This window comes from Lepisma saccharinum, chromosome 2 (assembly GCF_977018435.1).
Source record: "Lepisma saccharinum chromosome 2, izLepSacc3.1, whole genome shotgun sequence".
In the NCBI taxonomy this organism is placed as follows: Eukaryota; Metazoa; Arthropoda; class Insecta; order Zygentoma; family Lepismatidae; genus Lepisma; species Lepisma saccharinum.
The window spans coordinates 204,814,610-204,839,494 of record NC_139230.1 but is presented as its reverse complement, the minus strand read 5'-3'; the positions used below and the strand labels follow the sequence as shown (position 1 = coordinate 204,839,494).

At 39.2% G+C, this 24,885-nt stretch overlaps 1 protein-coding gene and 1 non-coding gene across 3 annotated transcripts in view; one reads left to right on the top strand and one right to left on the bottom strand.

Moving 5' to 3' along the window:
• LOC145984281 (inactive phospholipase C-like protein 2) overlaps positions 1 to 24,885 on the bottom strand; it is a 744,169-nt gene that overhangs the window by 651,649 nt on the left and 67,635 nt on the right. The window lies entirely within an intron of this gene.
• Positions 15,732 to 15,806, top strand: TRNAT-UGU (transfer RNA threonine (anticodon UGU)). Its single transcript has one exon. It is a non-coding gene; the product is annotated as a tRNA-Thr (tRNA).

Sequence of the window (24,885 nt, the reverse complement as noted above, 5' to 3'; positions counted from 1 at the left end):
TGGAATCCAAACTACTGGAATGTATCCTCGTCGAGAAGTGACCCCGTTACCTATCGGAGAAGTTCTATTCGTAATAATAATAATGTATTGCCGATGTTCTGTGCAATTACATTTATATAACAGTGTTAACTATAGACAATATTTTATTGGCATAGGCCTCGTATCATGTAGAAACTGAAGCATGTTATCCAGCCTACGGGGAGGTGTGTTATATTCCATTCTAAAGCGTTTATTGGGAACCGAATTGGAAAGACGACACAACGAAGTTTCCTGAAACTCAGGTTTAATCGAATTCTACGGCCACTAACATGGCTTCATCAGATCACGTTGGTCTAATGAGATTTGTACATAGCGTCTCTATAAACTGTCTTTTCGGGAGACAGGCAATCTTCTTTAAGGCTTCTTGCCGTACGGCCACTCCGTTAAGTCTTGCCAACTAATACGAGACTTGGGTTTGCCACGATGGAAATATACATACATGCACACACACCGAGAGACAAATATAATTGTGTGTGAGAGAGAAAGGGAGAGAAGGGGGGAAGTGAGAGAGATAGTGTGTGTGTGTGTGTGTGTGTGTGTGTGTGTGCGTGTGCGTGTGCGTGTGCGTGCGTGCGCGCTTGTGTGTGCGCGTGTGGTGTGTGTGGTGTGTGCGCGCACGGGCGTATTTGTATTTCTCTTCTTAAAATTTTGTATATTTTTTCTTCCACTTTGGGCTAACCGTGACGAGAGGATGAATGATGATTCGATTTAGTTCATGGAGGGACATTTTGAAGGAAACTATTATGTACAGGCGAGGACTCTAACTCTTAACATCCCGAACTAAATCCAATCGTGGGCTAATCACTCACCAATCTTAGTTACCGAGACGGATAAGGTGGCCATAAATAAATAACTATAAATATATACATACTGGGTGGCCCAAAAGTCCCGGAACGGTCACATATCGTGAGAAATACACAACGAATCGGAAAACGAAAAAATACGTGTTTAATAAGTGAAAGAAAGCTATTCAATGATATCACACTTGATTCCCCACCCCCGCCCCCTGGGGGTGGGGCGGGGGCAACTGTGAAATTTTAGATGGAAACCCCCATTTTGTATTGTAGAATCGGAAAGAGGACTTCATTCCGAGTCCAACGAGCTATCAACCATCCTCCTAGCTCAATTAGGAACGGAGATATGGCGATTTTGAATGTTAAATGGAAGGGGGTGTACCATATACTCTATTGAAAGGTCTTGACGTGCAGATTCCGAATCTGCAATCGCTTCGCTTTCGCTCTAGCTCAATTAGGGGCAGAGCGTCCTTTTTTTGCAAGGGTGGGGAATCAAGTGTGATATGAATAGCTTTCTTTCACTTATTAAACATGTTTTTTTTTTCGTCTTCCGATTTGATGTGTATTTCTCACGATATGTGACCGTTCCGGGACTTTTGGACCACCCGGTATATAATTTCAATAAGAATAATATTACTTTCTTAATTGTCCTCAGAAATATTATTATTGTTATTATTCTGATTAATGTTAATCAGAAAGAATTTTTCCAAGCACTCACATAGAAATATTATTTATACATTTCATTTTATGATACAGTTGGACTTGTAGAAATTTTAGCTTTCCTGGTGACATGATTCGAACAAGTGTTCTCGGGTAACCAGTCAGGTTAAATCAATGTTAGCATCCAACGTTTAGACTATTATTTCTAAAAATACAAATTATTGAAAGGCCAATGTTTTGTTTGCTAAATAATAAGGCATAAGTTAATTCTTTTTTATGCATTCACGAAATCAGATTCGTAGTTCATCTCCTACGTAATAATATATTCGAAATATTACATATTTATAAGAAGAAAAATGATTCTATACACAGCTCAGGACTGAAACAGTTATAATCAGTGTTACTGAAAAATGAGAAATTATGTTCAAGTGAGTCACTTCATTAATGATACATAAATTGTCATTTTTTCATGTTGTCCCAACTCATGTCTCTAGTTTATTTTAACAGTGCTATACACAGACAACTGTGGTCCAAATACAGCACTTATCCACATAACTCTCAATACATATACAATAAGAAGTTAGAATATTTACATTAATTATGATACGGATCTAAAATACATAGAAACAGATTTAACAAGTTTCACATATTTGAGTAGAATACCCTAATATACCATTTGATTTCATAAATAATGCAAAATGATTCCACAACCGATAGGTGAGGGTTGGATCCCGTAAAACCTCCCCTTCATTGTGAATACATCAAAGCAACAGGGTATCATTCTTTACTTTTTTTTGCCAGATTTCCTTGTTTTGTTCGAAAACCTTCACCACACAAACAACGCATTCCCGGAAACAACTTAGAGTCACTCGGGGGAATATGCCCATCGGGGTTAAATGCCCACCCCCTCGTATCTCGCGCAACGTTAATGTAATGACAATTCTGCGACTCTTGTTTGAAAGCGCCCTCCGTGGTGAGACGAGGCAGCAAGTTTGGAGCTTGTGAGAAGAATATGAAGCCATTCAGGGTTAATTTCATGAGGTAAGAAGACAATTTTTGAGGTAATAATTTTTTGGACGTTGCTGTATTAACAGTGTGCAATAATATTCCCAAGAGAGAAAGAAACTGAATTATATTTGGTGTAAAGATCAAGAGTCAGGGAAACATACGGTATCTGCAGAGTGAAACTGCCGCATGGTGCTCAGAGTTGCCAACCCAGTGATTCAATTTTCTGCTTGTAGCTGTGGGGTGATATGCCCACAGAAATTCAGTACAATATGCCCATGGGCATTATTATGAGAAGAGATGACCACAATGTGACTGGATCCAGTGTATTCGTTGTAGTATGTGGATGCATGAAATATGTACCAAATTCACGTCCATGTGTCCAAAGTGCAATGCAATTTCTCACAAGACTTACAGTAATAAAACTTATAGGTAACAATAACAAAACATGTAGCTTTCATTTGACATCCTTTTCATTGCGACACTCCTTCACTTAGCAAAGCTATGAACCGCCAAAAAAAAGTTGGGCGTATTCCCCCGAGTGACTATGCCAGGACTTGGTATTTTGCGTCACAGGCTCAACTCCTTTATTTTGTTTCCCATTATCCAGTTTCTGTCGCTCGGTTGAAAAATGTGAATTTGTTTTTCTCCTTGAAAAAGAACTTACGTTACTGTCTTGCCAAGATAATATTCAACATTGTTTTATAGCTGCACGTTGCAAATGCAATGCATGTCATGTCAACGAATCTATCAACATCAACATTTACACACATTCTTTACAATATACATATTTTGGTGTGCAAGGGGTGACCTTTCACACTAAAAAAAATGGTCGTAATTTTACTGTGAAAACACCGGCAGCTAGGACGCCAGTTATGTAATCTTAAAACTATAGTTGTTTCACCGTAAAAAAAAAATATACTTAAAAAAGTGCAGAAACATCAAACAAACACCATAAGCATGGGGTAAGCAACTCCACAGCATTCTTCATCTCTCATTTCTTGCATGCAGTGCCCTCCACTGACAGTAGTGTAAACCCATTGGTACTTATACATCAACTTTTATTTACTTTTACGGAAATTATTAATATTTTACTCTCTGTTCCAGGAATCTCTGGAGCGAGCGAACGAAAGCGAGTCCTTGCGCAAAAGGCCTCGGCCAATGAGCTCAGGAGAAGTGAGTGCAGCTACCAGCCCATTGCAGCAGCGCACACTGCTTTGCTCTGCCAACTCGCTTTCTACCCTTGTCTTCCGTTATGCGCGACCTTGCTCCACAAATTCCGAAGACAGAGTATAGTATTAATCTGCACACCATCACGATACTAATAGACGTTTGACGACAGTTAAAGAATACATTTAAAAATATCTTTCGCAATGTACGGTAGAACTTCGATTCAGTGTTTTAAAGTGTTTTTCTTATTTACGGTTAAAATGCCGTAGAAAGAACTTGTGATCCATCAGTAGGATTTACAGTGTCATCACAAAAAAGTTAAGAATTTCTTTAAGTGTAGGAATAAACTTAAGTGCCAATTTCTTTTACACGAAATATAACCTGGAAACAGAATTCACTTAAACTAGCGAGGCTTTGACGTTTGTATACTCCCTGTAGGGTTTTGTGTTGTTTTGCCTACCTCGGAACGTTGTCAATTTAGTTCTTACATGGGTTTTACATTTCGTTCTTGATAGGAGGTTCATCTTAACATTCGTTCTACATAGTCAAGATATTTGTTCTTTGAGTTCGCTGGCTTAACATAGATTTGTAGTTCCTCAGAATGTATCAGTGGTTATTTATTAGTAGATACCGGATGTTAGGCCGTTCGCTGCGGGACGGCGTAGGTTCGAATCCGGCTCTGGTCGGAATTTATTCGGCCTACGTATAGGGCCGGTGGCAACCCACCATCGTGAGGAAATTGGGGAGCTCCGAGTGAGTGAGCGTAATCCGGTCGAGACGACCTACTATAACGGCTGGGGATACGTCGGGCTGACCCCCCGACTATTCCAATACTGGTTGAAGATCTCCACGCTTAGAGGTGACGAAGGAAAGTGTGGGAGGGAGACCGGCAGTCGGTAGGTAAGCCAAGGCCCTTCATGGGCTGTCGCGCTAAGGATTATTATTATTATTATATTACCGGATGTTAGGCAAAATGCCTATTCTTTCCTGTTAGAGATATGATGAAAATGAATGTTGCGAAGGCCAGGGGGAGGGATTAGCTTCATTTAAAGGCAATTTAATTTTGCCTATTTTGCCTATTTCATACGATATTGCCTATATTATTTCATAAATGCCAGATATTGCCTATTTTAGGCATTTTCTTTAAAATTGGGACGTGACTGAACTCGGTGCATACAATTTCCTGTTCCCAGGATTAGTTTCCGATGCTTCCAAGAAATTTAAAAATAACAGTTAGCGAGTTATTGCAGCTAATAAGGACTTGGACAAATTAAAGGCAATTCAACAAGTTCTGAAAGGTGAAAATATACAAATTGAGTTAGATCCACATGTTCTCGCGTGCTTTAAGTATGCTCCGGTAACATCTGTGGAGGTTGAAAGATATTTTTCAATTCTAAAAAATGTGTTGTCCGATCGCAGACATAACTTGTCGGTTGATCACCTGAAGAAATACCTTGTTGTGATGTGCAACCGCAGTTAGTGCTTATTATTCAGAGACTGCCAAACCGTACAGTACAAACTTGAAATGCATTTAAACAGTTTCGTAGTTCGAACTGCTGTGTGGAATATATATTGTAAATTTTTAACTGAAATAACCCTGTGTGCAGTGATAAAGTGTATATTTAAATAATTTGCGTACTGGTAGGAAGTAGCCAACAATTTTTTTTGTCAGACTATTGTGTGTAGCCACAATGGAAAATTTTGGGCTCACATGACTCCTGTTTGCAGTGATTTATTAAGTACAATATTGGACTGCTGTCTCTAATGATGAGCTCCTGGTTTATTTCAAGCAACCTTAAAGAATGTACAGGTATGTTTCTATATTTTTTAAACACCTATTTCTTTTTGTATGTCTATCTTCATTATTTTGAGTTAAATTTCCTTGCCATTTTATTGCCTATTTGTATTTTAATGCCTATTTTACTGCCTATTTTGAAAATTATAAGTGCTTATTTGCCTGCCTATTTTATGTGTTTTAGTGCCTAAACATCCGGTCTCTATTTATTAGCCTTTAGTCTACTTTACATCTACTCTAAGATACAGCAGCTCTCTCTTTTTCAGGTGAACATTTGTTTTTTCCGGTGGTGGAGATCGAACGTAGTGTTAGAAATCATGTAAGTAGCAGAAGCCCTATACAATGGATAATGTCCAATTAGCCTTGCATGCTAAGATTTGTTGTTGCTAAGATGCATGTGTTCTTGAATTTAGAGAAAGTTGAAATACCTTCAGTGTTGACGTATCCATAATAATTTTACAAAATCAAAAGCATACATTATGTAATGTATATATCGTATATTTCGAATGGCTTGATCATCAGGTTAACTGTTAATATTGTCAATTTGATAACAAAATATAATAGATTCCATTCTCTATTAGTTCTAATTACTGAGAACTTCATTTTTCCCATTTCCCATAAATATTTGGTCCCAATAAGTCTTAAAAGAAATATTTGTCAATCATTTCATTAGAAACAGAAACACTAAGAATGCTGACCAAGGCAGTCATTATTATGTAATAACACACTATAAACATAACGTTTCCACCCACTAAAAAGGTTTTCTCCATACACACGCACATGCATATAAAACACTGTGTGTACATATAATATTCTGGTTGGATCTTTATTCATTCTAGTTTTGTCTGAAAATGGTGGTAAGAGGGTGGAAACGTTACGTTTATAGTGTGTTATGTAATAAATACTGCCTTTGTCAGCATTTTTAGTGTTCTATTAAACATGAAAACAAGGCTTAATAGTGATACCATAAGAAGCTGAAGAATATGACAAAGTATTCAAATGCCCTTACTGATGACCCACGCACATTCTTAGCAATATATCAACAGATGGGGGGATGTGATCAGTACCACGCTGCTAGATAAGATTTAGTTTATCTGGAAGCCGGGTCAATAATATTTGCCAATGCTAAAAGGCTCCATACACGAAAAGAAACTAAGAAAGCGAGATTTAAACGAAGTTGCATGCATCAAATGCAAATGAATGAATTTTGAAAATTGTTCCCGTTCCGTATACATCTATGCATAAACTTGGCTCTAATACAAACTTTCTTCTACTCTAGCTTCACAATACAAGTTGTGATTGCAATATATTCTGATATTAGAGACAAACTTTATCCGATAAGATGCTATCCGTCCAACAATAGGTTCGAAATTTCAAAACGCCAGACGGCGTACCTCGTAACGACACTCATAAGTTACGTAACATCAAAGCTTCTTTTACCGAAGTTCTTTGGCGCATGTGTTCAGAGGCAGCTTCTAAAGCCAAGATCCGTGTCGCAACTTTGTTAAAATAGAATTTGGATACAAATGCATCGCCCACTTTTGCCCTAGAACAAAACCTAAACGAAATTAAGGATTGGGATATAAAGTTAGGAAAAGTTTGTTTAAAGTCTATTTTATGCATAGATACCCTTCTCGGGGCGGAAATGAGATTGAAGTGGGATCCAAGGACTGAAATGAACTTCCAGAGGAAATGGAACCTGTAATCCCTTGAGCACAAGACAAATTTGAATATTTAAAGGTAGGAAACTAACCCCGAAATGTCCCAGAACCGAAATGCATCATGGTTATAATTTCTTGTTAGCTTAAAAGCTAACAAAAGACATACAAACAACCTTATAGAAATGAAATCACAAAAACGTCGCCGAGTGCACACGAGTTCGAGATGGAGTAGAGCCGCTTTCGAAATGACGTAGAACCGCCTTCGAGCTGGTGTAGCGCCCCCCCCCCACCCAAATCGAATTAGAGTTAGAGTTTATCACACAAGATATATATATATATATATATATATATATATATATATATATATATATATATATATATATTCTCACGAAAAATGGTATTTGTTTCCACAACCTTTATCACACATCATAGATATTCGCAGAGTACCGTGCTCGAAGGGTTAATGTGAACTTCTACTCAATCTTCCTTTAAAATTTGATTTGAATTGATAAATATTGTACTTCACTTTTTGCCACTGTTGGCTAATCGCAAAATTGAGGATGAAATGTAAGATGAAATTGATGGTAAAACAATCACAAACACACATGTACAAGACAACTCGAGCTCCATAGACAATTATACTGGCTGTGGATACAGACGTGGAGCAAAACAGTGCGCACTGCTGCAAACGGCTGGTAGCTGTACTCGCTTCCCCTCTCACGTGCTCATTGGCCTAGCCCTCTTGAGTCACTACTTCAGTAGATTTATTTTCGTTCTCTTGCTACATAGATTCCCAGGACAGAGTGTATACTCTATCCCGGGAATCTCTGGAGCAAGGCCGCAAAAGAAGGGGAAAGAGCGAGTGGACGGAGCGAAGCAGTACATTCGTCCCCCCTCCTCCACGCAATCCCGTTCCTTCCCACGTGTTCATTGGTCGAGCCCTCTCGAGTCACTACTTCGGCACAGACTTGTTTTCGTTCGCTTGCTCCACAGACTCCTACGGCAGAGATGTTCAATTGTTCGTTATCCGGGTTCATCCACCAGTAATGGCCTATGTATGGACCATCAGCACGGTCCGTTTACAAGAGCCTTGCGTGAGAATGAGTACCGTGCAACGTGCGTCCAGCGATACGTAGCCGCTACTTTCGAGTGCGCTCCCCTAGTCTGCTGTCCCAGTGACGTTCCTCGCCATATGGCACGTGCAGAGAGTCACTTCGGTGCGAAAGCTCCCGAAAGAAACTCGGCTTCTGTCTGACGAGATTATTGGAGAGTATGTAAATTCGATAACCTTCCTAAGACCTTTACGGAGATGACGTGAGGAAAATATAAATGATCCCAGGAAGAAAACCGAGAACGTGCGAGGCAATGCACGAAATAGCTGCGCAAAGGGAACATCTGCATCATAGCCCCTGCTTTGGTGAATAATTCAGCTCTCGGCGAGAGGAGTTTGCGGGGGTCCATTCCGCGTGCGCTGCGAATACAGAGCGCATGGTCATCTAAAATGCAGGTTCCAGTTGATAAAGCTCGTGCATGCAAGATACTACAATCATCTATAATGGACTTGTACTGGAACAATGGATACGAGTTGCTAAACCAACGACTCTGTGGTTGTTTCTGCCCTTCGATCTCAATCAATATATTTTACACAAAGTCGAGCGGTAAAAGGGCGATATTTACTTATTTACTGCTCTCAACAGAGGTAAACCTCAAATTACAGACGGCAGATTGGTTTACACAGAAAAAAATAAGAAAACAATACAATTAGCAAATACACAAACATACATCAACCGATAATACAAGTAATCAATTACACAAACACAAATAATAAAATTTAAAAATCTGGATCTTTCACCATACAAGAACACAGACTTTTGCAATAATTACATATATAAATACCTATAGATATAGTTGAAGAATATACTGGAACATAATGGGGAAAAAATTAGTGATAACGAAATGATTACAATGTATTTGTTGTCATAATTCTGATTCAATCATTTTTCTATATAGTTTGATACATCTAAGGCCTGGTTATTAATTGAAAGCGTATTATAAATGAGCTGCTTTTATATTTCTGAGTTTTAGGTATTTTGGGAATCAGTAAGTTTCGCTCACGTAAATTATTTTTTCTCGTACTGAATTGTAGTTGACTGAGGAAATAACTATTGTCTAATATAACGTTTACAGTTTTATGTAAGTATAAGTGATGCAGAATATTCCGCCTATTTCAAATGCTCTTTATATTAAATTCTTGCAGCAAATTTTGATACGCCACATTATTCTGTAATGGCTTATTATATTTTATATAATATAAATACCTCTTTGTTCTAGAAGCTAGCACGACTCTTCAGTTTAGATGGTCATATTAAATAACCTTCGACCTACTAAAATCAATAGTTTATTTTCGATAGACAACTAAAATCATTCAAAATTAAGTAAAGTTACCCGTAAATGTAGCACCGTGCCATGAAGGCACATTTAGGGGTAGGGCCCACACATTCTAGTTTTTGGAGGTGATGTGATCAGCACCACGCTCCGACCGCCTCTACCCCCCCAGCTACCCATTTATTTGAGGCAGGGTGAGCCCCAGAGCTGATTTATGCGGGGACATACCCCGGGAATCGAACCCGGGTCTCCCGCGTGGCAGTCTCACGCCCTACCGACTAGACCACCGCAGCTCTTTCGTTCGTTCCTCATTTTTAAACACCTTTCCATCCTAATTTTAAAAATATTAAGAAAACCGATGAAAATGTTATTTCATATATTCGCCATGCAGGTATGCAGCCGCGGTGTTGCAGTCGCTATGGTGACTGACTGACACGCGGGAGATCCGGGTTCGATTCCAATGGTGAGCGATTTCAGGTGGGGACTTTGCCAGAATGTTGCTGCAAAGCAGGCCCGTTCCCAAGGGGGAGAGGCAGGGAGACCAAAGCAACTCCACGATATCATGTACATGTTGAAAGTTCGGCATGAGACGCACGGTAAGAAAACTTATACCGTTTAAAAGAGGGACTTCCCAAGTTCCATTGTAATTCCCGCGGAATCAGTGTACTACACCGGTTGCCCGCTAGGTGGGGCTGATTTGCGTAAGTAACAGCGACAGATAAAAAGTTCCCTGACACGTTGGACACGATCAACCTTTTCCCAGACTAGACTTAACCTTGTATGGGCATCCAGTTGTAAATTCTAAACAAAATAGCTTGGTGCATCCTTTCGGAATCGTGCGCGGAAATGTATTTCAGCGTATAACGACTGTGCATATATGGGAAACTTATATGTCGCTGCCATTTTCACAAATCATCGCCTAGCGGACAACCAGCGTACTACGCTGTTACCGTGGGAATGTTCAATGAAACATGGTGATTTTGTCTTTAAAACGCTCTGTTCTTTATTGCTGTGAGTCTCATGCCGTACGTGAAACATGTAAATGACATCTATTGTAATAACCCTGTATGTACCAAAATCCTTGTCCTCAGATCCAAGTCCCAGTCAAGACAAATATCTTATTCCACTGAGTGGACCGCGGGAATGGGGACAAGTACCGTACATCAAGAAGGTGAGCATGGTGGCAAGAAAGGGGTTGGCATGGATGAGGCTAGGGGGATGGAGACACAACACAGTAAAAAAATGAGGAAGGGATATATAAATGCGTATTATGCAATGGTGATGATGGGACAGAACATTTATTCTTATGTCAGGACACGCGCGTTCTGCAGGAGGAGAAGCTACGCAACATCAGCTTGGAAACTGTGCTCAAATCAATCGTAGTGCAAAGAAACATGGAACTATTGGAAAAAGTGGGGGTATATTTACAAACAGTTAGGGGGAAAAGAAGTGTTGCACAGAGACGGGGTAAGGAAGAAGAATAGTGTTAGTTTAAGTGAGAACAGTTAAAACGACCAGAACTGCTATTTAACACATATACGGAATGTAATGGAAAGTGTAGTCTGTAAGGTAAATCATAGTTGTGTAATACAAATAGATGTAGTGCGCACAGCCGATGGCTCGCACATGAGATAAGCAATAAATACTTACTTACTTACTTACTTACACTTTAATGTATTCCTCCTCACGGTTAAACCAAATAACGAAATTACGAATACCAAGCGTCATTAAAGACTGGTGATGAACATATTTCATAAAATATTATGTTCCGAATTTGTATTTGGATAGATAGGGTAATCGGGACTTACAGCTTAAAATTTCACTAAAACTACTGAAACATGCACCCAGCAAGAACTGGAATCCCGAACCCATAGTTTACACTGCTATGTTAATTGGGTGTTTATTTCACTTTTGGCTAATCGATACGGTGGGTATGAGTGGCGAAAAGATGATATGGATGATGGGACAATCACAAACACATATGGAAGACAACACAAATCCCACAGAGGATTATACTGGCTGTCATTCCAGTCGCCAGAACCTCGTTAGTCTGTAAAATGCAGTAAAGGGTGTACCAAATGGAAGCGAGATTGGTCACCCTTTACATCTCTGTATGGTGCTAATTGTTTCAGCAATAACGAACCTAATATTCTAACCATCTACGTCACACGGGCTTGTCAACGGAGAAAACACAAAACATATTGTCTATATATTTGGTAAGCTCGTGCGTTGTTCATTCTCAGATTAAGGTTCGGCATATCGCACCGGGATTGCCTGTGGAGAAGATAAAAGCTGAGGTAGGCTTGAAATCAGGGCATCGAACAAGGTAGCGCTTCAAAATTTAATCAGGGGAATCGCACCATAATCCATCGATTTATCTCTAGAAGAAGTTGAAGCCTCCATTTCGCAACGATCCTATAAATTTCCGACTAACTCTCAGTTCGCTAAGGGAGTTGTAAATTTAGCTGCAAGCTAAACGGTGTGAAAATTTGACATTTGAAAAAATCTAGTCTAACCTTTTCTGCAAACCTTGTTATCGACAGAACCGTCAATGAGCACAGCAGCGGTAATTACATTTGTAATTGTGGAAAATAAACAACTAATGAGCAGTTACCTCTCGGAATAGGAGCCGCGGTGGTCGAGTTGGTATGGTATCTGGTATGCGGAAGACCAAGATTACATTCTCAAAGTCAATGGTCTCAATTCTCTTTTAAGATGCATGTATGTACTCAAATTGCCCATTCTTAATTCCATTCACTTTTATTTTACATCCTCAAATAGGCTGCATTGTTCTGGGATCCATTAGTTGGCGGTTCTCCTTTCATTGCACCTCACATTGCCCAAAACATGCTGAATAAATATTGTGATGGACAATATCGGTAGACATATCTTTGAACCTGACCGTACCTCATCAGTTTTGCACTGACCTTTTATAATATATCGAGAGAACGTTACTGATAATTTCCCATGTGCTTCAAACTGAGAACATTTTCAGCGTTAGTTGTTCAGAAAACTGACAAATCTAAGGCTCTGAATTAGTTAGTTATAGAGGCTTGTAAGGGTAGATTTTTTCGGAAGACATTAAACTGTCAACCTCTCTTCCACATCGTCTGACTAGCATGCGAGAGACCCGGGTTCGATCCCCGGCGGGGGAGAACTGGGAATTTTTTCTACCTGTTCAAGCTGCTCCGGCACCCACCCAGGGTCCTATGAAGTGGGTACCTGGAGGAAACTCTGGGGGGGGGGAGGTAAAGGCGGCCAGTGGCGTGGTGCTGATCACATCATCACTACCTTCGGCCGTGATCAAGAAAGTGTGGGGCCCAACTCCACACCCCTATACGCCTTCATGGCGTGGTGCAAAGTACAGGGGAGCACTTTACTTTACTTTTACAACTCTTCCACGTAGTGCATCGTGGAAACTACATTGCTCCAAGCTAACGAGGATATGGTACCTGGACTTTACAGTCAGTAAAATCCTCTGTGGCATTTGTGTCCATGTGTTTTTTCGATTATCCCTCGATCATTTTCACCTACTCGTCATTCATCCCCATCGTCGCGATTACCCAAAAATGGTGAAAAATTGAAGTAAAATAACACAAACTGCAAAAACACATACTTATGTTATTTTTATCATACTGAAATGAAGAACAACACTGGACTTTGTTAAAGTGGGCACGTACGGTATTGCATTTCCTTATATTCAACGCTGCATGTCTTCATTTCCTGACTAATCACGAATAAAAATTAGGTGAAATTGATGAAGAGACACTCACAAGGACAGGCCGGGACGAAAACCTGGAATCTTCAGTGGCGAGGTCGGAAGTCGGGCGCTTATAATGCCCAGTCATCAAAAGGTTTCGTGAAGGCACCTAGAGGTGTGTGAAGGGAGGCACATTGTCGATCTCGGCCATACAGGCCTATAATATTTTTCTCCTACACGCCCTACTTCGTACACATGAAAAACCTCCCTGCCAGAAATAATTCGAGTCTATTTCTGCATACTGTAGCACACCACCAACATTCAGTTATAATCATTTCTAAATGAAACTCCTAAAGAATTATACATGATTCTGTGTACATGGGTATGACTGTAAATATAATTATGTCCGTATGTGTGCATATTTGTCTATATATGAATATATACATGTGTATAGTTATGAATGTCTGAATATTGATATATATCTTGTTATACTTCTGTAAGTATAATTTTTAGATTTATGCTTTGTATAAGATTTGTGCTAGTATTCTTTAAGCAATGATTAGTGTAGTTTTGCTTTCTCTTTCTTTCTTCTTCTTTTGTTTTGAATTGTTGAAATTGTAATTTTTTAATTGTTTTTAATACATGTAAGCCTATTGTAATTGGAGCCAAAGCTCTGTTATAGGTGAAAATACATAAATAAATAAAATTTCTTGCCCTTGTACCTGATATCGGGTTTTCCATTATATGAGACGTTCTATACTGTATAAGACATGCAGCTGCTACAATAAAGCTCACTTCCAAAAACCTTTTAGTCTCTCTAGCATGCCTAGAACAACTTGTCCTTTCTCTACATAAAAATTACATCGCATTTCCTAAATCCAGAAAAAGTTAAGTACCAAAGACGAGTTCTCGGACCTCGTAATTTTATGGTTGCTATACACCATCATCCAATTTCGCGGTTCAAAACATATGCACCCGAGCAAATCGTGTCGTTTGTTCGATTCTTTTTGTTAATGAAAAGAAATGCCTTTGGTTTCGAGTCAGAAAACAAGCAACACATTTTCGACCACTCTTCATGGAACAGCATACATCAAATGGGTTTCTGTTGGAGCAAGCATAAAGCTCGGTCAACCAAGAAACGTGCGGAATCATAATTACTGTCGAGCAGATGTATCATAGTCAAGCGAGAAAAGGGTTTCAGTGGCATGTGTCCTGGTTGCTTTTGACAGGTGCCAAAGCGGTAGAGAAAAGAGTGAAAACCATAAAATCAGCTATCAATTTTCTCTAGAAAAATATTTATGTTAACATTTCAGTGTTAACAGTAATAACAGTGTTAACATATCAACAATATAAGATAATTATTGTCATAACCAGGGAACGGATATATATATATATATATTATATATATGTAGTAAAAATGTGCTATATGCTATATACACTAAAATACGTAGTTAAATATGGACTTAAAATTGTGAAAATTTATCTTTTTCATAATATGACACACTACACGAGCTACATAAAATACAGTCTCGGCATTGTAACTATTACCGTGACTGTCTTGAAGAGAAACCAGAAGCGAATCCCGTACGTGTTCCACAAAATAGTTTCTTCTGTCGCTGCTGTCGGGCGCGCAACTACAGAGCATTCCCTGACATTCGCTACGAGACTAGGTGGCAAGCTGCCCGGCATCAGCGCTTGTCTTTCCCGGTGAACGGGTCAGCGACAGTCGCTAGAGTCAGCTATTAAAATTACAGTTATCATATTGTGTACTAACCTTGACTACAGAAGGTGTTGAAAATGATGTCCCTCTGCTGCAACACATTCCTGGCATCTCCGAAGGAAATTGGCATTTACACGTGCAAGTTTGTCTACTGTAATTTTCCCGATTTTTCGTACAATACTCTCTTTTAACTTACGGATGGTGTGCGTATTGTCCTTGTATACCTTATTTCCCCATTTTTCTTTCCACTTTTATTCAGAACTGACCCTGTTACTCTAAACTTTTTTACGAGGTTTAATATAAGCGACTGTCGCGGACCCGTTCACCGGGAAAGACAAGCGCTGATGCCGGGGCGCTTGCCGCCGAATCTTTTAGCGAATGTCAGGGAATGCTCTGTAGTAGCAAGGGTGGGGTTAGCAATGGGCTGCTCGACTTGGGGACTCCCTTCCAACGTTGCCAAAATAATGGTTGTAACAACCAGGATCCGACGATTGAGCCCTCATTCTCTATTGTTGACACAGTTGTAAATAAACAGAAATTTCAAGTGTTTTACAATAGCAAAAGCAAACAGTTGGGAGGTGTAAAAAGGTGTAAAAAAGATACTGTTCGGATAACTGAAAGTTTGTAATTAACTAAATTTGAGGGTATAAAAAAAGGTCGTAAACTTTCGTTTGTTTAATGTCGCTTCGGACTTTTGTCAGTTATTCGCGAAAATCTACCCAACTCTTTCGGTCACACGGGGACATGTAGTTATTGCGCGAATATGGAGTATATGTTGAGAAATGTTCTGAAATATGGAAATGCCTCCCCGATGGCGCAGTGGTAGCGTTGTTGACTTGTAATCAAGGGGTCCCGGGTTCGATTCCCGGTGGAGGCACATAGTGGTTCGGATCCCACTCTAAACTGTAGGTCCAGTCCCAATTAGCCTTACTGTGCATAAAGTGGACTTAAAACACTACATCAATCAATCAATCAATCATGAAATATGGAAATAATACTTAAAAATAACTGAAATATGTCAAATATGAGCCAAAACCTAATACATGTACAAATATAGAAAATAGAAACTGCATTTTTCGATTCTACATGCCATGTGGCTAGAAATAGTATTATATCTATTTATTTTTACCCTTGTAGATTTATATTTTTTGTTAATTTCAGCTTCATGCATAAATATGTATTTACCTATAAATCCTTTCCCTGGTCATCACACAGTGATCAGCGTCGCGCGCTGTGAAGCCAGAGGTTCCAGGTTCGAAATCTGGTCAAGGCAATGTGTTTTTCACTCATCCATTTCATGTGTTCATCATTCATCCGCGATTAACCCATAAAATAAGAAAGCGACGCAAAATAAGCAAAAAATTCGGATCAAATGCATCATTGTGCTTGTTCAATCATCTATTTTTCCCGGCAAATGCAAATAAAAATGCAATACTGAAACAGTCACATGAATTTTAATAAACAACAAACAAACCATCACCCATATTCATCAGTTCATTATTCATCCTTAGCGTCTAAAGCAAGAGATAGAAAAGTGCTGTAAAATAACCGAAGTAGGAAGAAACAGAGAGAGGAAGCACGTTGCATGCATTCTACTTATTTTTTAAGCAGGCAGAAACAAACAAAAGCATTCAAATTGAAGTGGTGTAGCGCTTCAGTATGAATGCTTTCATCTGTGTCTGCGTGTTTAAAAATTAGATATCATGCATTGCACTCCCAGAAACCGTCTAGCATGCTGCTGCAGTTCACCTTTACTAGATAAGTCTATGACATGAAGATAACAATGTTCACCACATCAAAGTAATTTTGCCAAAGCTTAATTCCGCACTTGAAAAATCAGGAAAATTAAAATAAATCATGTAACTTCACTCCTTACTAATTAAAGCAAGTAATTGGTTTCATAAAAGTTATCTTTCAAAGAGAATTAATAAAATTAATTAAGTTTATATTCTAGAGAATTGCAGGCTACAAAAAGTTAATTTAATACTTTATTAAATTAAATTTCGCGGTTGAAGCTTATCAAGTATTTTTCTTATATCTAAGATATTGCATGTCCTTCTTATGAAAATTGTACTTTTTTCGCGACACAAGTGACTGGCTCCCTGAGTGCTGTGCAGCATGTCCCTTCGATCCAACCATAATGTATTATTTGGAAAGCCTGCAATAAATCAATAAGAAGGGAAGTGAAGATTCCTTTCTACAGAAGGGTAATCTATAATGAACCAGACATTCGGACGTCCAGAAGGATGGTTAGGGAGTCGAAAACACGCAAACTTCGGTATAATAAAAAGGACAAAGTCACTTCTCTAAATATCCCTTGCTACTCCTTAAGTCACCCGAACGACTTTTCAACTTGAGCTTATGGCTGCCTCCTTTATATTTTAGATATATGTACATACGATGATTGATTGATTGAATTGGTTTATTTTACTTCGCTTTCCTGTCACTTTTGTCTAGTCCTAAAGATAAGGATGAGTGATGATGAGCTGCACTCACAAGAAACCATGCCCAGGCCGGGATTCGAACTCGGGATTACTAACAAATTGTTTGTAATATTGAATGAAAAATAATATCTACACAAAACAGCAGGCTTACTTCATTAAGCACGTGTAAAATGTAGAGTCAAATGAACAAGATATTTAATTCGTATTAAAGGTTCTAAAAAAAGGAGAATTATACAGACTGTAATGCATATACAGTTTATTTTTTTATTTATTAAAGGTAGAATGTAAATGTTTGTAAACCCTCTTTAAAACCATACTGTCGGAAACTACAGTAGAATTGATTGATTGATTTGGTTTATTTTACTTCGCATTTATGTCACTTTTGGCTAATCGCAAATATGAAGATGAGTGATGAAATTGATGAAAGGACACTCATGAACACCCATGCCTAGGCAGAAATTCGAATCCGGGACCCCCGGCGTCGTAGTGCGCTGCGCTAACCACTCCGCCACGGAGCCGGGCTACAGTAGAAGTAGAGTAATGGATTGAGTATTCATAACACGGATCTTCCTTGCAATTTATGACGTAACAAATTGATTATGCACAAAACAATGAAAATATATTACGTAACATTTTCCTCGATATGCTTTATGACACCAAAAGGTCATCTTTTCGTAATTCATTTGATAATGATAACTTGGACTTTGATATTTGTGATTCTCTTTACGTATTTTTTTTTACAAACGTAGAAATAGTTTTTTATACAAATTATTTGATTTGGAATTATACAGACAGAAGCAAAATTACGTTGTTCGTCCAAACTTAAATTAGTACTGCCAAAATAATATGAGACAATTGTAGTTAGTTGTAACCAGGTTTTTACTCACGACAGTATATATATAACGAAAATGGAAATTCACTATTCACCCTTACCGTGAGAATTAACAGAAACGTATACCAAAAATACAAATACAGTTTCAATATGCCTCGATCCATAAAATTACTTTTCCGTCAAGGGATTAAGTGGCGTGTCTAAATTTCTTCCATTTTTAAGAAAACTCTGAATAATTCGAGGTTTTTGCGATAACTGATCACATATATATTATGGCGTACATATGTTATTATTAAATACATTATTTTTTATTTAGGCATTCGAAAGCGAAACAAACTGCCATCTAGTTCCCAATGACGTTGTAAAAGATTAATTTTCTAGAATATCAAATTGGTAGTCAAGTCTACATTTAATATTATCACACTTTCGGATTCAACGCTTTACATTATTGTTTGAAGATCTGCTATTAGTTACTGGGAATTAGTATTTAATATTAATACTAAGTAATTTCTTAGATATAAAAAATATTGACTTTGAGTAACAAGCAGTTTCCTGTACTTAAAACCTAAATTAAAATAAACTCAGTAAACAACTATTCCTTTACAAAATATCAGTATCACTTCTTACGGGGGAAACAAAACCTTAGAGAGGATAAAGAAGATTCGGCCCACCTTTTACAGGAACCAAGTTACAAATTAATATTAGGGAAAATATAATAAACATTGTTAACGCTGCTTATCAATACTGTACTGAAGAGACTAACTGATAGTTTTCTGAGGAATGAAATTTAAAATTGTAAAGATTCTAAAAACACATTAACATGCTTGCAAGCTTAAAACGTGAACCAACAACAAGTGTTTTAGATAATTCCTTCCTTTAGAAGAGCTATATTTGCATCTAACGGTGGATCAAGTTCTAACAGCAGTATACAAATTTTGAGTTTTAGCAACAGGTACAGTCCTAGATAAAGGTCCATCAGCTCTAGAAATGTATTACGTAAAATACTACTTAGTTGTCGTCGTACAAGAGTAAGCTTTACGTCTCGGCAACATGCTTCTGCACAGCAGAGGAAATGTGGGAAGACTTGAAGATTTTCTCACCGTGTTCAAACGTTGAAGTGGATGATGGTTCCAGAAAATACAAGTGCTCGATTTCTGCTAGATAAATAACCAAATGTAAAACCCTAAAGAATTATGTCTTGACAATATATCGTGCTATATTAATTCATCTAGGCGGGACAGCTGGCGTCGTAGCGGGCTGTGATTGATATCCGCTCCCCAAGGAGGCCAACTGATTCTTCCAGTTTCCTTTCCGTACAGGGGTAGCAACGTTGTGGTAACTGATCATATGTTTACCCACTACGCTAACACTTCAAAACAAAGTTACGTGCTTCCAGAATCACGATATATGAGTTTCATTTTCAGAACACACACACAAGCAAATCAATGCATTCACACTCAAGTTGTGGTACACTACAAGACTTCAGTGCGAATGCTTTCATTTGTTTCTGCATGTTTGAAAAAAAATGAACGGCATGCTTCAGGAAGCAAGTAGCTTAGGCGTGTACGCTCACTTACTACGTTTCGTGGCCGACAGAATGTCCTTTCCAGAATCGAACACAACGTCATCATCAACTATGTATTAGTACCTTTTCAAGTCTCTAAAACCGTTTGTGCTTTGCGGCTGCTTCTTTTCCCGAATATCCACAGTGAGTCTGACGATCAAGTGTACATACGGTTGAAGTGTTGACGTGGTGTGGTGATCCTTTTGAAAATATGTCAGTCGATAAAATGGGTCGGTGGACCGTTCAATGTTTCTCGTTTCATGTCAAGTACTGAATTGTAACGATTTGCAGGCGATGATTTCACGAGAACACGTGTTTTCTGTATGCATGCCAACCATCACTCGCAATAATGGTAAACATAAAGTTCCATTTTCTTTCCTGTAAAACAAATTGTAGATTGATAACTCCGCGGATATGAAGTGTTATGAAGGGAAACGACCGCAATACGAGTGTTGAAAACACCATAAGTCCTACTATTCGTACATGTAATAAAAACGACTTTAACAGTCAATTGGGTGCGCATTTGTTACTGAGTTTGGGGCCTCCTCGTAAAATGGTAACGCTCAGTAATCAAAAGGTACCGGGTTCGAACCCAGCTGGAGGCACATAGTGATTCGGATCCCACTTTAAAAATGCCAGCCCCCGTGGCGGAGTGGTTAGCACATCGCGCAACGACGCTAGGGGTCCCGGGTTCGAATCCCGGCCTGGGCGTGGATGTTTGTGAATGTCCATTCATCAATTTCATCATGTCATCACTCATCTCCATCTTCGCAAATTAGCCAAAAGTGGCACAAAAAGCGAAGTGAAATAAAGCAAATCAAAATTAAAAAAAGCACTAAAAATGTAGGTCCAATTCCGATTAGACTATTTGAGCGAAAAGTGGATATAAAACTTTGACCAAACTTTTGTCTACTCGAGTCCAGTCCATGCCATGCAGAAAATTCAAACTTTTAGGTGTTATTCAAATAGTGGGCTTGTGTTCAGGCAAACGCTGGTTCAAAATTTAGGGCCGGCTACTAAGGTTTCTCTTTCGTAGTTTTCCTCCGTCAGTCTAGTAGAATGCCGAGATTGTACGTTTAACGTTCATACGAGCTCTTCTATCCCTTTTCTTAATTCTCTCGTTTCTCTCATCGTCACGATTAACTTGCCTGTACAAATAAGTAACGAAACTCGAATCTAAACACCTACTAAAATCTTGGCTCAGGAGTTTCACTCTGTCCCAGGGATCTCTGGAGCAAGCGAACGAAAACAAGTTTCTACGCAAGTAGTGATTTGAGAGGGGTCGACCAATGAACGCGTGGGATAGTAAGAGAGTGCATGGAGGGGAAAACGCGGCTGCAGTTACCAACAGTTTGCAGCAGAGCGTACTGCATTGCTCCGCTCACTCGATTTCTACCCTGCTCTGCCGTTATGCGCTACAGATTCCAGAGACAGTTTAATCGATACTGCACCTACAGGCACGAGCAGAATTCGGATCACTGAAATGTGGCCAATAGAAAATTGACCTCGAAGCCTTAAATATAAATACTTCTATTACAGCGTCGAATGACCCTGGGGGAAACCTTGGGGGGGTAAAGGCGGTCAGGGGTGTGATGCTGATCACATCACCCCCACTCACGACCGGATCAAGAAATTGTGGGGCGTTACCCCCACACCCCCTATACGCCTTCATGGCGTGGTGCTAAGCACAGGGAGCACTTTACCTATTTCTATTTTTAAAAAATGTCAAAATAGACACAAAAAACATCCATGCCTGTTCTACGATTCTACCTTTCATCGTAGCGTGTTACGGAAATCATTCCGCCGCGGAGGCAGACATAAAAATATTGAATCCGCATTTTTTTATTCAAAGTTTTAACGTGTGTCGACCGCCAATAAAGGCCGTGGAAATAAAATTTTTAACATCTCCAGTAAGAAAATCATATCATTGCTTTATTGTACTTCATCTCGCTTTTTCCCCAACAGCTTTTGTGTTTGAATGATACTTTCTCCGCATGAATACTCTTTGACTCTTTCTTTTCCTCTACTCGCAGTTTAATGAAGGTTAGATCTATGCTCGTTATAAACGGCGTACAACTTACACCATTTCACACCTTTACGTCAGTTTTTAAGGGGGGGAAAAAATTTAAGCTTTAAATGTGAAGCAAACTGGCGCACAAACGCATTGAATGTTTATATAAGAAGATCATCTGAGAGAGTTTGTGTGCGGCAAGACTTGTGATTTACGTTTCGTTTGTCTGTTCACTCAGATGGAGTTATGTACAGTGAGTGTAAAAAGTGTTTGGACACCATTGATGGTACGTAAACAAGGGATCCGCTCAGGGTTGTGGGTGCAGGTAGGCGAGTGTAATAAAAACCACATCATTCTACCTCATATACTTGTTTATCTGATACAACAGGAAAATACAAAATATAAAAAATAAACCATCTATAAACAATAATAACGAAAATATCACATATTTTGAACGCAAAAAGTCTTTGGACACTTGCCATTCTTGTCCATATTTTCTGCAAAAACAAAAGCATTTAATATTTTGTTGGATTTCTTTTGGCACGAATCACTGCCCGGAGCCTGTCTGGTACAGATTTAACCAGATCTTCAGTAATCTGAGGTGAAATGGCGTTCCATTCTTCCTGCAATACTAATTTTAGGTCGGATTTGCAGGATATGTTTCTTTTTCTTATCTGTTTCTCTAATACACTCCATAAATTTTCTATGGGGTTACGATTTGGGGATTGAGGGGGGGGGGGTTAAGTTGTTTTGAGGTGTTATATAACGGCCACAATTTTGTATTAAGGGCGGTATGCTTAGGATCGTTGTCCTGTTGAAACAAGTAATCATTACCCAAGTTCATTTGAGCCGCACCAGCGCTCAAATTATTCTTCAATATATCAATGTACATGTACTGATCCATCGTCCCCTCTATGAAATGCAACTTGACGACACCAGCAGCACTCATACAACCCCATACTATGAGTGAACCGCCACCGTGTTAGACAGTTGGGATTAAGTTTCGCGGCTCCAACTCTGTATTTCTTTGCCGCCATACCAATGCCTACCATCCGACCCAAATAACTTGAATTTGCTTTCGTCCTAAAAATTGACCTTCTTCCAGAAGTCTGCATCGTAATTGCGGTGATATAGGGCAAATTCGAGGCGCTTCTTTCTGTTTATTGCACCAACCCAAAATTTATTTCTTGCCACGCGTCCATGCATTTCATCGGCATACATTACGAACTGTACTGGAGGAAACTTGCTTACCTTGGTCTTGAAGGCTTGCAGCCAACGTCGGAGCACTAGTTTTGGGGTATTTTTTGATAGTTCGCAAAATAAACCGTTCGTCTTGCACAGAAAGCACTCTTGGTCGTCCACTCCTCGGTTTATTTTCTACTGTTTTTCTTTCGCCAAAGCGATCTATGATCACGTGCACTGTTGATTTAGGAATTCCGGACAAGCTTTATATTTCCCTTAATGATTTGAAATTGTGAAGCCGGATAACTTGCCGACGTTAAACGGTGAACTTTCTCCTTCTGGGACCCATGTTGCACTATCGTGTTCAATGAGGCAGAGCTACTACAGGTACTGAGACTTGCGAACTGACAGCTGCGAGCCCAGAGGTTGAAGGGGTCAGTGGTACGTGTATGGCAGACCAGGTTTATTGATCGTGTTTCACAGAGGTCCTTTTTAATGTTTTTTACTAGGTGTCCAAAGACTTTCTGTGTCCATAATTTGTGGCATTTTTGTTATAATTGTTCATGGATTGTTTATGTTTTGATATTTTTATTTCGTTATTGTGCCAAGAAAGAAAGAATTTTGAGGTAGAACCATTAAACTCTTATCCCACTCCCCTACCATCATCCAGAACGCCAAGAAAATCCATTATTAACATAACTACTGCAGTGTCCAAACACTTTTTACACTCACTGTAGAAGACAAGAAGATTGATTGATTGGTTTACTTTATTTTACTTCCCCATCCTGCCACATTTGGCTACTCGGGAAGATGAGGATGAATGCTGATGAGATGATGAAGGGACAATCACAAACACGTAGGAACAACACATCATGAGCCTCACGGAGGATTATTCTGGCCGTGAGTGCAGGCGCCAAAGCCTCGTTTGTCTGCAAGATGCAGTCTTGGGTGTACTTCACTCTGCCCCTGAAATCTATGGAGCAAGGCCACACAACGGAAGAGAAGGGGAGAAAGTGAGTGGGCGGAGCAAAGCTGTGCAAGCTGCGGAAAATGGCTGGTAGCTGTACTCACTTCCTCTCTCACGCGTTCATTTGCCGAGCCCTCTTGAGTCACTACTTGAGCAAAGACTTGTTTTCGTTCACTTGCTCCAGAGATTTCAGGGACAGAGTGTACGTGGAAGTAAGTTTGGCATTTGGGTGCACTACGTGGAAGGGTCACCCCTTATACCCCAAAAGACGAAAAGTTGAGTCCCGAACTAAAGTTTTCCTGTACCCATATTAAAATCGATTTAGATGTATCTCGAGTCATGTTTCTATCGCACGCAAATATCAAATTGCATCTCAAATTCCAACAGAATACCGGTAGCTATTCGTGCAAACTACCTTCACGCTATTATTGATAAGTTACAAGAAGCTGCGAACATGAACGAAAATGAAGACTACACGTGAGAACATCGAATATTCAAACCAGTTTAGCAGCTACTTTTCGAATCAATAAAATTTTATCATCGAATTTTGCGTGACTCTCTTCTAATGTCCTAATGTTCATCAGTCGGCATAATACTACAAGCAAATATTATGTAATAGTGACAGCAAATAATTCTTTAAAATTATCAAACTATAAGGGTTCGTTCACGCGGTTGACCATCTTGAATAACTGGCGAGGTGCGTTCTCAGATCAAGGCACTAAGCACTTGCGCAGCCAAATAATTTGGTGCTGTGAAATAGCGAGAAAATTTTAAAGGTACGACTAACAAAGTAATATCGATCGCACATGTTTAATGCTCACTGTCTCATCTGGTTACACATGTTAATAACATTTGCCAAGCGCTGTTGCGTGTTACGTAGTTAAACGAATGTTAGTAACAATCACTGTTTTTTTCTCTTTCTGGCGATACGCAACGGTACGCCGTAACGGCCTTTT